We start from the raw sequence: 8,969 nt of genomic DNA, 5'->3' as shown, positions 1-8,969 counted from the left end.
TGGACTGTAGAGGACGGAGCTGGACAGTAGAGGACGGAGCTGGACAGTAGAGGACGGAGCGGGACAGTAGAGGACGGAGCTGGACAGTAGAGGACGGAGCGGGACAGTAGAGGACAGAGCGGGACAGTAGAGGACAGTAGAGGACGGAGCTGGACAGTAGAGGACGGAGCGGGACAGTAGAGGACAGTAGAGAACGGAGCTGGACAGTAGAGGACGGAGCGGGACAGTAGAGGACGGAGCGGGACAGTAGAGGACAGTAGAGGACGGAGCTGGACAGTAGAGGACGGAGCTGGACAGTAGAGGACGGAGCGGGACAGTAGAGGACGGAGCTGGACAGTAGAGGACGGAGCGGGACAGTAGAGGACGGAGCTGGACAGTAGAGGACGGAGCAGGACAGTAGAGGACGGAGCGGGACAGTAGAGGACGGAGCGGGACAGTAGAGGACGGAGCTGGACAGTAGAGGACGGAGCAGGACAGTAGAGGACGGAGCGGGACAGTAGAGGACGGAGCGGGACAGTAGAGGACAGTAGAGGACGGAGCGGGACTGTAGAGGACGGAGCTGGACAGTAGAGGACGGAGCGGGACAGTAGAGGACGGAGCTGGACAGTAGAGGACAGTAGAGGACGGAGCTGGACATTAGAGGACGGAGCGGGACAGTAGAGGACGGAGCTGGACAGTAGAGGACGGAGCTGGACAGTAGAGGACGGAGCTGGACAGTAGTGGACGGAGCGGGACAGTAGAGGACGGAGCGGGACAGTAGAGGACGGGGCTGGACAGTAGAGGACGGAGCGGGACAGTAGAGGACGGAGCGGTACAGTAGAGGACAGTAGAGGACGGAGCTGGACAGTAGAGGACGGAGCTGGACAGTAGAGGACGGAGCTGGACAGTAGAGGACGGAGCGGGACAGTAGAGGACGGAGCTGGACAGTAGAGGACGGAGCTGGACAGTAGAGGACGGAGCTGGACAGTAGAGGACGGAGCTGGACAGTAGAGGACGGAGCGGGACAGTAGAGGACGGAGCTGGACAGTAGAGGACCTTATGTCTATTACAGTTTGTGAGGGAGGCGGAGAGGCCAGCCCAGCCTGACGATGAGGGAGGAGGAGAGGACAGCCCAACCTGACGATGAGGGAGGAGGAGAGGCCAGCCCAACCTGACGATGAGGGAGGCGGAGAGGCCAGCCCAACCTGAGTCGCTACACGGTAGCATCCATAATACGGACATTTAGACTGGAGAACAGGTATTTCTTCATCTTTCTATTCATCTTTCTACACTGGACTGTACCTATGGAATTGTTGCACATCGTTCTGCATCACAGTACAATACAATGTAGTCCTACAATATTAGGTTTACGTTCCTCAGTGAACAGAACAAATGGCTGTAGTACTGTGAAGTACATGTACTACAGGCTTGATGTTACTGTGTACAGTATGACAGTACATGTAAAAAAAATAACCTCACCAATGACATCATTCTTGGATTTTCTACGGAACTGCCAGACGACTTCCCGTGGGTGGAAGACAACGTCTGTTCACCATCAACAGGAACTGGCCGTCGTCAACCTAGTGTTGACAAACACCGCCATCCGCCCACATCAACTCTGAGAGAGCAAATCATCGCAGATCACACAACATTCCGTATGTCGACAGTCTGCCGCATCTTGCGTCAACACCAACTTACGATGAATCGGTTGTCCAGGGTTCCATTTGAGAGGAACAGCGTAAGAGTCAAAGACACCTTCGCTGTGACTATGTGCAAGTGTCACTGTATTATACTGTAATACAGTAATGACAGTAACTTGTGTCCTATTGACACTGCATAGATGCATTCAGACAAAGCAATATGTGACCCCCATTCTGCCTTGCTTGTGGTTTTGACTGAATGTCTCTGACCCAACCCAACCCATCCATATTCGCGGTGCAGTGTGTTTGCATTTTCTGTTCCAGAGAGTCCTGGACTTTCATGAGTTCATTTTCATTGATGAAGTTGGACATGTTATAGGACAGAGAGCCGTTGTGAATGTCCCTGGGCAGCGAGGGGGAATGTTATAGGACAGAGAGCTGTTGTGAATGTCCCTGGGCAGCGAGGGGGAATGTTATGGGACAGAGAGCTGTTGTGAATGTCCCTAGGTAGCGAGGGGGATTGTTATAGGACAGAGAGCTGTTGTGAATGTCCCAAGGTAGCGAGGGGGATTGTTATAGGACAGAGAGCTGTTGTGAATGTCCCTGGGCAGCGAGGGGGAATGTTGTAGGACAGAGAGCTGTTGTGAATGTCCCTGGGCAGCGAGGGGGAATGTTATAGGACAGAGAGCCGTTGTGAATGTCCCTGGGCAGCGAGGGGGAATGTTATAGGACAGAGAGCCGTTGTGAATGTCCCTGGGCAGCGAGGGGGAATGTTATAGGACAGAGAGCCGTTGTGAATGTCCCTGGGCAGCGAGGGGGAATGTTATAGGACAAAGAGCCGTTGTGAATGTCCCTGGGCAGCGAGGGGAAATGTTATAGGACAGAGAGCCGTTGTGAATGTCCCTGGGCAGCGAGGGGGAATGTTATAGGACAGAGAGCCGTGTCCCTGGGCAGCGAGGGGGAATGTTATAGGACAGAGAGCCGTTGTGAATGTCCCTGGGCAGCGAGGGGAATGTTATAGGACAGAGAGCCGTTGTGAATGTCCCTGGGCAGCGAGGGGGAATGCGGACAGGGGTGAATGTTATAGGACAGAGAGCTGTTGTGAATGTCCCTGGGCAGCGAGGGGAATGCTATAGGACAAAGAGCCATGTCCCTGGGCAGCGAGGGGGAATGCTATAGGACAGAGAGCCGTTGTGAATGTCCCTAGGTAGCGAGGGGGATTGTTATAGGACAGAGAGCTGTTGTGAATGTCCCTGGGCAGCGAGGGGGAATGCTATAGGACAAAGAGCCATTGTGAATGTCCCTGTCCAGAGAGCTGGAATGTCCCTGGGCAGCGAGGGGAATGTTATAGGACAGAGAGCCATTGTGAATGTCCCTGGGCAGCGAGGGGAATGTTATAGGACAGAGAGCCGTTGTGAATGTCCCTAGGCAATGTCCCCTGGGCAGCGAGGGGGAATGCTATAGGACAGAGAGCTGTTGTGAGTCCCTGGGCAGCGTTGTTATAGGACAGAATGTCCCTGGGCAGCGTGAGGGAATGTTATAGGACAGAGAGCCATTGTGAATGTCCCTGGGCAGCGAGGGGAATGTTATAGGACAGAGAGCCATTGTGAATGTCCCTGGGCAGCGAGGGGGAATGTTATAGGACAGAGAGCCATTGTGAATGTCCCTGGGCAGCGAGGGGGAATGTTATAGGACAGAGAGCCGTTGTGAATGTCCCTGGGCAGCGAGGGGGAATGTTATAGGACAGAGAGCCGAATGTGTGAATGTCCCTGGGCCCTGGGCAGCGAGGGGGATGTTATAGGACAGAGAGCCGTTGTGAATGTCCCTGTGATAGGACAGAGAGCCGTGTGTCCCTGGGCAGCGAGGGGAATGCAGGACAGAGGGGAATGTCCCTGGGCAGCGAGGGGGAATGTTATAGGACAAGAGCCGTTGTGAATGTCCCTGGGCATAGGACAGAGAGGGGGAATGTTATAGGACAGAGAGCCATTGTGAATGTCCCTGGGCAGCTGTTATAGGACAGCCATTGTGAATGTCCCTGGGCAGTGGGGGGAATGTTATAGGACAGAGAGCCGTTGTGAATGTCCCTGGGCAGCGAGGGGGAATGTTATAGGACAGAGAGCCATTGTGAATGTCCCTGGGCAGCGAGGGGGAATGTTGTAGGACAGAGAGCCGTTGTGAATGTCCCTGGGCAGCGAGGGGGAATGTTATAGGACAGAGAGCCGTTGTGAATGTCCCTGGGCAGCGAGGGGGCATGTTATAGGACAGAGAGCCGTTGTGAATGTCCCTGGGCAGCGAGGGGAATGTTGTAGGACAGAGAGCCGTTGTGAATGTCCCTGGGCAGCGAGGGGGAATGTTGTAGGACAGAGAGCCGTTGTGAATGTCCCTGGGCAGCGAGGGGGAATGTTGTAGGACAGAGAGCCGTTGTGAATGTCCCTGGGCAGCGAGGGGGAATGTTGTAGGAGAGAGAATGTCCCTGGGCAGCGAGGGGGCATGTTGAGGATTGTCCCTGGGCAGCGAGGGGGAATGTTGTAGGACAGAGAGCCGTTGTGAATGTCCCTGGGCAGCGAGGGGGAATGTTGTAGTACATGAGAGCCGTCCCTGGGCAGCGAGTGGGAATGTTGTAGGACAGAGAGCCGTTGTGAATGTCCCTGGGCAGCGCTTGGGGGAAATATCCCCTTGTGTGCTGCCATCAGTCTTCAAGGAGTTCTCCATCATTATGCCACCCTCGGTCCCTACAATACTACACACATTATCATATTTCTGGATGCACTACATAATACAGTTGTTCAGGACGGACCAGAGCAGCCCAGGTTTGTTGTCATCTGGGATAATGTTAGTTTCCACCGGGCTGCTCTAGTCAAGGACTGGTTCATCAACCACAATAACTTCACAGTTATATACTTGCCCCATTACTCCCCATTTCTCAATCCGTTTGAGGAATTATTTTCGGCTTGGCGTTGGAAAGTGTATGACCGCCAACCACATGACCGCCTGCCTCTTCTGCAAGCAATGGAAGAGACATGCGGAGACATTGAGGTGGGGTCAGTCCAGGGTTGAATATGGCAATCAAAGCCATATTTTCCCTGTTGCCTAGCCAGGGATGACATTGCTTGTGATGTGGACAAGGTGATGTGGCCAGACCCTAACAGAAGGCAGGATCCATAAACCATCCACCCCATCCCTTACAATACTATTTTGTGTTTACCATTGCACTGTAATTTTACAGTAATTATTTTGTTTCTGTGAGTTTACAGTAACATATTGTATTGATTACTGTACTGTTTTTATTTGTTTTTATTGTTGTAAAAACCAGCAAAGGCAAAAGAATTTGCTGTATACATTTGTTTCCTGAAACCTTTCTATTTTTGTGTTCATTGAAATGTGACTAGATGTTCTGGAACAATCTTTTACAGACGCCTGTATGAGAACATTGAAAAGGTATACAAAGTACTGAAGAAAGCCAAATTCCAGGACAAGTGTGTAAGCAAACGCAAAAAATTAACTCAATAAACCAGTCCACCACTGCTCTTTCAGGACCTCATTTATATTCAGACAGTAGCCTCGTCCACCACTGCTCTTTCAGGACCCCTTAACTCTGAGATATATGGCTGGTTGAGGAGGTACAACACAGTAGAGCAGAGATATATGGCTGGTTGAGGAGGTACAACACAGTAACACATAGATATATGGCTGGTTGAGGAGGTACAACACAGTAACACAGAGATATATGGCTGGTTGAGGAGGTTCAACACAGTAGAGCAGAGACAGTGCCTTGCGAAAGTATTCGGCCCCCTTGAACTTTGCGACCTTTTGCCACATTTCAGGCTTCAAACATAAAGATATAAAACTGTATTTTTTTGTGAAGAATCAACAACAAGTGGGACACAATCATGAAGTGGAACGACATTTATTGGATATTTAAAAAAAAAATACAAATCAAAAACTGAAAAATTTGGCGTGCAAAATTATTCAGCCCCTTTACTTTCAGTGCAGCAAACTCTCTCCAGAAGTTCAGTGAGGATCTCTGAATGATCCAATGTTGACCTAAATTACTAATGATGATAAATACAATCCACCTGTGTGTAATCAAGTCTCCGTATAAATGCACCTGCACTGTGATAGTCTCAGAGGTCCGTTAAAAGCGCAGAGAGCATCATGAAGAACAAGGAACACACCAGGCAGGTCCGAGATACTGTTGTGAAGAAGTTTAAAGCCGGATTTGGATACAAAAAGATTTCCCAAGCTTTAAACATCCCAAGGAGCACTGTGCAAGCGATAATACTGAAATGGAAGGAGTATCAGATCACTGCAAATCTACCAAGACCTGGCCGTCCCTCTAAACTTTCAGCTCATACAAGGAGAAGACTGATCAGAGATGCAGCCAAGAGGCCCATGATCACTCTGGATGAACTGCAGAGATCTACAGCTGAGGTGGGAGACTCTGTCCATAGGACAACAATCAGTCGTATATTTCACAAATCTGGCCTTTATGGAAGAGTGGCAAGAAGAAAGCCATTTCTTAAAGATATCCATAAAAAGTGTAATTTAAAGTTTGCCACAAGCCACCTGCGAGACACACCAAATATGTGGAAGAAGGTGCTCTGGTCAGATGAAACCAAAATTGAACTTTTTGGCAACAATGCAAAACGTTATGTTTGGCGTAAAAGCAACACAGCTCATCACCCTGAACACACCATCCCCACTGTCAAACATGGTGGTGGCAGCATCATGGTTTGGGCCTGCTTTTCTACAGCAGGGACAGGGAAGATGGTTAAAATTGATGGGAAGATGGATGGAGCCAAATACAGGACCATTCTGGAAGAAAACTTGATGGAGTCTGCAAAAGACCTGAGACTGGGACGGAGATTTGTCTTCCAACAAGACAATGATCCAAAACATAAAGCAAAATCTACAATGGAATGGTTCAAAAATAAACATATCCAGGTGTTAGAATGGCCAAGTCAAAGTCCAGACCTGAATCCAATCGAGAATCTGTGGAAAGAACTGACAACTGCTGTTCACAAATGCTCTCCATCCAACCTCACTGAGCTCGAGCTGTTTTGCAAGGAGGAATGGGAAAACATTTCAGTCTCTCAATGTGCAAAACTGATAGAGACATACCCCAAGCGACTTACAGCTGTAATCGCAGCAAAAGGTGGCGCTACAAAGTATTAACTTAAGGGGGCTGAATAATTTTGCACGCCCAATTTTTCAGTTTTTGATTTGTTAAAAAAGTTTGAAATATCCAATAAATGTTGTTCCACTTCATGGTTGTGCCCTACTTGTTGTTGATTCTTCACAAAAAAATACAGTTTTATGTCTTTATTTTTGAAGCCTGAAATGTGGCAAAAGGTCGCAAAGTTCAAGGGGGCCGAATACTTTCGCAAGGCACTGTATATGGCTGGTTGAGGAGGTTCAACACAGTAGAGCAGAGATATATGGCTGGTTGAGGAGGTTCAACACAGTAGAGCAGAGATATATGGCTGGTTGAGGAGGTACAACACAGTGGAACAGAGATATATGGCTGGTTGAGGAGGTACAACACAGTAGAGCAGAGATATATGGCTGGTTGAGGAGGTTCAACACAGTAACAGCCAAGAGGCATGTGGCAGGGTCTACAGTCAATCACGGACTACAAGAAGAAATCCAGCCCAGTCACGGACCAGGATGTCTTGCTCCCAGGCAGACTAAAAACTTGCTACCCTCTCCACTACTGTTCCATTGATGTGGATAGGGGGGTGTTCCCTCTGCTGTTTCCTGAAGTCCACAGGGGCAGAACCTGTCGGTCACTGGCCCAACGCTCTAACCACTAGGCTACCGGTCACTGGCCCAACGCTCTAATCACTAGGCTACCGGTCACTGGCCCAACGCTCTAATCACTAGGCTACACTGGTCACTGGCTACCGGTCACTGGCCCAACGCTCTAATCACTAGGCTACCGGTCACTGGCCCAACGCTCTAATCACTAGGCTACCGGTCACTGGCCCAACGCTCTAATCACTAGGCTACCGGTCACTGGCCCAACGCTCTAATCACTAGGCTACCGGTCACTGGCCCAACGCTCTAACCACTCACTGGCCCAACGCTCTAACCGGCTACCGGTCACTGGCCCAACGCTCTAACCACTAGGCTACCGGTTACTGGCCCAACGCTCTAACCACTAGGCTACCGGTCACTGGCCCAACGATAACCACAATCTCTTAGTCATTCTCTGCATATGAGCACAGATCTACCCACTTCTGCTGGTGGAAGGAGGGGAGTCACTTTATCTGGCAGTTCCCGTTCCACTCTGGAAAAACCGTCATCATTCCCAGACACAGACGCCACCACACCCCCAAAGACAACACATGACTGATTACTGGTCTTTGTGGGTCTATTGTTACATTGCAGATTGTAGGCTGTAGATAGCATCCAAAGTAGATACAAGTGCTAACGTTTTCCTGCAGTCTGCCTACTCTGTCAGCAACAAGCCAGAGACCTCAGTAGATAGGTGGCTTAGGGTTAGTATACTGCAGGGCTGGACACCAAATAGACATGATATACTGTAGGGCTGGACACCAAATACACTATATACTGCAGGGCTGGACACCAAATACACATGATATACTGTAGGGCTGGACACCAAACACACTATATACTGTAGGGCTGGACACCAAATACACTATATACTGTAGGGCTGGACATCAAATACACATGATATACTGTAGGGCTGGACACCAAATACACATGATATACTGTAGGGCTGGACACCAAATACACTATATACTGTAGGGCTGGACACCAAATACACTATATACTGTAGGGCTGGACACCAAATACACATGATATACTGTAGGGCTGGACACCAAATACACTATATACTGTTGGGCTGGACACCAAATACACTATATACTGTAGGGCTGGACACCAAATACACATGATATACTGTAGGGCTGGACACCAAATACACATGATATACTGTTGGGCTGGACACCAAAGACACATGATATACTGTTGGGCTGGACACCAAATACACTATATACTGTAGGGCTGGACACCAAATACACATGATATACTGTAGGGCTGGACACCAAATACACATGATATACTATAGGGCTGGACATCAAATACACTATATACTGTTGGGCTGGACACCAAATACACATGATATACTGTAGGGCTGGACACCAAATACACTATATACTGTAGGGCTGGACATCAAATACACATGATATACTGTAGGGCTGGACATCAAATACACATGATATACTGTAGGGCTGGACACCAAATACACTATATACTATAGGGCTGGACACCAAAGACACATGATATACTGTAGGGCTGGACATCAAATACACATGATATACTGTT

General features: G+C 49.3%; 1 long non-coding RNA gene across 1 annotated transcript; it reads left to right on the top strand.

The window, feature by feature from the left end:
• Positions 1-1,004: 1,004 nt before the first annotated feature.
• On the top strand, positions 1,005-5,125 carry LOC115116350 (uncharacterized). Its single transcript, XR_003861532.2, has 3 exons — positions 1,005-1,237; positions 1,497-1,755; positions 5,033-5,125. It is a non-coding gene; the product is annotated as an uncharacterized LOC115116350 (long non-coding RNA).
• Positions 5,126-8,969: the final 3,844 nt, after the last annotated feature.

The sequence above is a fragment of the Oncorhynchus nerka genome, linkage group LG16 (assembly GCF_034236695.1).
Source record: "Oncorhynchus nerka isolate Pitt River linkage group LG16, Oner_Uvic_2.0, whole genome shotgun sequence".
NCBI lineage: Eukaryota > Metazoa > Chordata > Actinopteri > Salmoniformes > Salmonidae > Oncorhynchus > Oncorhynchus nerka.
Note: the sequence above shows the minus strand (reverse complement) of the source record. Positions and strands in the feature narration are given on the sequence as shown.